This window comes from Octopus bimaculoides, chromosome 18 (genome assembly GCF_001194135.2).
Source record: "Octopus bimaculoides isolate UCB-OBI-ISO-001 chromosome 18, ASM119413v2, whole genome shotgun sequence".
In the NCBI taxonomy this organism is placed as follows: domain Eukaryota; kingdom Metazoa; phylum Mollusca; class Cephalopoda; order Octopoda; family Octopodidae; genus Octopus; species Octopus bimaculoides.
In genome coordinates, this window is record NC_068998.1 from 8,250,353 (window position 1) to 8,255,530 (window position 5,178).

Sequence of the window (5,178 nt, forward strand, 5' to 3'; positions counted from 1 at the left end):
ATATATATAAATAAATAAAATTTATTCGTGTTTTAAACGAGGCTAAGCATTTCAACTTTAGATGATATTCATTCTAGCTTACGCTTCATTTAACTCCAAATCTTATATTCTGTTCGTTTTTCATGTTCCCGTCTTTTCTTCTTCTTCTTCTTCTTCTTGCTCATCATCATAAGCACGAAAGGAATCATCAATTTCTTCCTTTTCTTATTCTCTCTCCATCATTCTCTCTCTGTATTTACGCGTACATACTTGCATTCCGACTACTACTACTACTACTACTACTACTACTACTACTACTACTACTACTAGTAGTAGTAGTAGTAGTAGTAGTAGTAGTAGTAGTAGTAGTATTAAGAAAAAGAAAAAGAAGAAAAAAAGAAGAAGAAGAAGAAGAAGAAGAAGAAGAAGGAGAAGAAGAAGAAGAAGAAAAGAAGAAGAAGAAGAAAAGAAGAAGAAGAAGAAGAAAAGACGAAGAAGAAAAGAAGAAGAAGAAGAAGAAGAAGAAGAAGAAGAAGAAGAAGAAGAAGTAAAAAAAAAGAAGAAGAAGAAGAATACTTTTCGCTGTTATTGAAATTATTGTTATAATCGTTGTTCATTATTATTATTCGTTTGTTTCTCTTCGCTATTCAAATTTTTCAATTTTATTCCAAATTTAAACATTCAACAAACAACGGAACATTGTTTGGAAGGGTGACACAGCAACGTTGCGTTGAGCCATTAAAATCGACATTTTTATTTAATCTTGTTATTGGTAAAATGTCAATATCATTGACACTGTTATTCATCAACCAAATCAGATTCTCATCTTCCTTCATAGATTTTCAATTGAATTAGATGGATTTGTAAGCGGATCTATCCTTCATTTTCCATATATCTCATCTCCTTTCTCTCTTTCCCCCTCTCTCCCTCTCTCTCTCATCTTTATACATACATGTATAGATAGATAGATAGATAGATAGATAGATAAATAGATAGATAGATAGATAGATAGATAGATAGATAGATAGATAGATAAGCATGTATGTACATTTGTATATTACCTATACACATACACGTACATAAAGCCATGCCACATGCTAAACACCGTTTTCCGAAGATTTCCCGAAGAAGTGTTTCAAAACTCGAAATATTGAACTTGAAGTTAAATTTCGAAAGAATCGGTCTCTATTAATATTATACCACAACATTATAGACGGTTCGAAGTATGGGTTGGTAACCCTTTCTTTCACCCATAAATCGATAGCAATGGTCTATGATCTGTTTGTAACAGAAAATTTCTACCTTGTAGGAAGCTGAAATTTATTATGAATTGGGTATCTTTTTCTATCTGATTGTATTTATTCTTTGCCGCTATAAGCGAGCACGAAACATGAATCACTAGTTTCGTACTTCCATCTTTATACTTGTGTAGCAAAACTGCTCCTATTCCCTACTCCGAAGCATCAGATACTATCAAAATGTCCATTTCAGGATCGAAACGCGTTAGTGACAAATCTACGATTACAATTCTTTTTATTTCTTCAAACGCTGTTTCACCTTTAACCGACCGATTCCACTTTGCGCCCTTTTTTTTTATTATATCGTTGAATGGAGCTCTTAATTTCTGCATGTTACGAATGCAGTTTTTGTAGTAGTTTTGGTAGCCCAGGAAACGTTTGAAATGTTGGCATATTTGTCGGAGCAGACATTTTCTTTATAGCGTCCTCCCTCGACGGCTGAGGCCGTCTTCCATTTTTATCAAATATTTGCTCTAAGTACTTAATGAAGCAAAAAGTATTCGCATTTTTCTTCACACATTTTTCTTGAATTTCACACCGCCGTGTATCATAAAGTAGGTACCTGTTGAGTACTGGGATCGTTCTACTCAATTTACTTTTTCCCTCAAAATTGATGGCCTTCTGCTAGAATTTCAAACCAATATTACTCACATTCATTTTCATATTTATGTCACACCACCGTTTGCATTATTTTGTATATAACTACGACATAGAATAGTATAGAATTAACACGAAAATAAAATTAGCGCTATTACTACTATCACTACATCACCGACTACTAACAATGTTAATCAACTACAGTAACTGCAATGTCATCAATACATCAATGATAACAACAACAACAAAAACAACAGCAAGCAAAATTATCACGTGTCATTACTGAAATTTTACATTGAAATATTTGTTACCAATATTTCTACAAACGAGATAACCAACATATATACATGTATATCCGGAGGCGGCAGTAATTAACAAAAAGTTAAAAGAAATGATAAACAAGTATGCCAATAATGAAATAAAAATATTTAAATGACATAATTAAATGAAATATGTATAAATAAAAGAATGGTGTACCTATTAAAGGAGTGTACGAATTCCTTATGTTAATTCAAAGACATATTTGCATGACAAACTATGTATATATTTCCCTCTATAATCCTTTTTTTTTTTTTGCTTTGCAATGTATATAAATTGTTTTGAATAGTCATTTGCGTAAAGCAATATATATGTGCGTGTGTGTGTGTGCGAGCGCGTACATAAACAAATACATACGTATGAGTATTTATATATATAATTACACGTACACATATATAATTACACGTACACATATATAAGTACTTATATGAACATATATAAGTCCACGCACACATATATAAATTGTGTGTACTTCTCACGTAAATAGCTCTGTTATCACTATACAAGTAAAACATATATGGCTTCGCCATACAACAGCATGTAATTAAAGCAACTATCACAAAATTAGGTTTGCAAAATTCAATCAGCAATTAAACAGCAAAATATGAATGGCTGGAGTTGGTGACGAAGAACAAACTAGTGTAAAATAAGTGAAATCTTTTAAGTAATGTATTACATAATGTAGAAAACATGTTAGATAAAAATTTATTCTGTTTCGATGCTTTAGGAAACAAACTGTGAATTGAAAATAAAAAGACAATTAGAAATATATATGTATATTTATTTACTGGAATAAATATTAATTATAAAATAAAATGAAAATATATTACATTTCTGCGAAAGTCATCTCGAGGAAAGAGTAATAGATAAATTTATTGTTATGCTGTTTTGCGTAGAGCTTGTATTTACGTTGCTACAGTTTTGCACATATACGTGCGTGTACCTATGCATAAATAAGTATATAAATATATGTGTATTTGTATGTTTGCATTTCTGTCATGTGAGTGCGTGTGCACATATATACATACATATATATATGTATGTTCTTACTCTAACACATTTCCATTGTCCGGAGATATTTTGTCACACATCAGTGACCCCTTCATCATCCGTGTCATCTAACTTTTTGTCAAGTGTAACTTTGACCTTTATTCTCTCCAACGCCGTTGTTTTTTTTTTTTAGCAACATATCGAGCTGAACCTGAAAGGAGGATACATAGAATGTCGTCAAATTTAACTCGAACACTCTACAAAGCAGTGGCTTGAGACGTATACCTTCGTTCTAAATCGTCTCGATGTTATTCATCTCCTTGTTTAACGTAACAACCTGAAGACAGGAAAACAGTTTTCTCTTCCCCGAATTCTTAGGATATGGTCTTCAATGCGCAGACTTTTCTTTTGTATTTTGTCGTTACATTGTATGTCCTTTGCTTTCTTCGGTCCTCCTTGTGCCACTAATAAAACTCTTTGGCTAATTGCAGCTATTGTTGTTGTTTACATAGTTACTATTGTGCTTGGCTTTACTTTTGTGATCATTCCTTTTATGGTGGTGTTTTTGTAGTTGACAGACTATTGGAATGTTCTTCCTGAAGTGTTAGCACGCAAATTCTGCGGATTTCATTAATTATATGGCATACATTTCGGGAGTTAAACTTCGATCAAGGACACCCTATCGTCCAGACATGACTAACTGACTTTGATGTTATGTGTGTTATTAAGTTTACCATAAAAGCTTGTTTGTAAAAATGAACCAGAAAATTCTTATTAATATAGTATAAACATCAGAGAAGAATGGTTGATTAAGGCAAGTGACATTCATATTCGTATTCCTTCATTAGTTTGTGCGAGAGGGTCTCCCTCCTTGTACATGACCCTTTCACTGAAGCCATTTGCATGCAAGACAACTCCAAATATGAAGCGATCCTTTTAACCATACTCCTTTTCTAGGACAGAGCAATATCTGTTACAAGAGATTCTAATCTTGGTGGCCGGAGACTGTGGGATTTTATAATATCTACGCGCTGAACACTTGGTAGTTTATATAGCTATGGACTTTCCATGATTTAATCTTATAATCAAACGTAAACATATTATAAAACTTTTATTCATGCAAGTAATCATGTCAACTGAAATCTCATTCAAAGTTTATCATAACTCAAATTTTTATCAAAATATTACTTAGCCATTCATATTGTAAAATGTCCCACTGCCACCATACGAAACAGGAACGATACGGTTGTATTTACAGTGTGTTTGAGATGAGCAATGACATACGATCGGCTAAATATCACAAACATAAAAAATAACTCACCTTATTGTATATAGATTCCAACGTCCAGCTACACAGAATACATTAGATGCTTTCCGTTACCTGTTGTAACTATGCTAGAAATGGCAACCCAATCTGCTTTACATTGCATTCTATCGGGTTTCATCAAGGATTAATTTGATCTCGTTTCACTTAGAGCGAAACAATCTGAAAACTAAATCGTAAATCAACACAAAGAGCCATTCATAAATAACCAATTATCTGCCTCTTAAAGAACGTCCAAGTACATTTATTTTATCATTGATAAGTTCTAAGTGGTGTTTATAGAACCAAATTAAATATATTTTAAGTATAAAGAATTTGTTTTGTTCGCATGGTTTAAAAGGAACGATTTTACTGTATATATTTTCCGTAAATTCAATTTATAAGTTTTTGATAGGTTTTCCTGATTTCCATTATATAATTACAGAGTAAACTACGGCTATTTCTTATTACTGTAGATATAACAATTATTAAAAGTGCAAGTTTACAACGAAATTCTTATTGAAAGAAGTGGTAAGTACTTCATCATTTATATGTGGATAATAACGTATATTTTTGTATTAGAATCCTGCAACAATGAGCCATTTTAACGTTTTTTATTGTTTAACTCTATCAATATATGTATGTTCCTGTGTTATTCTACGTAAATATCTACCTACTTATATATATATATAT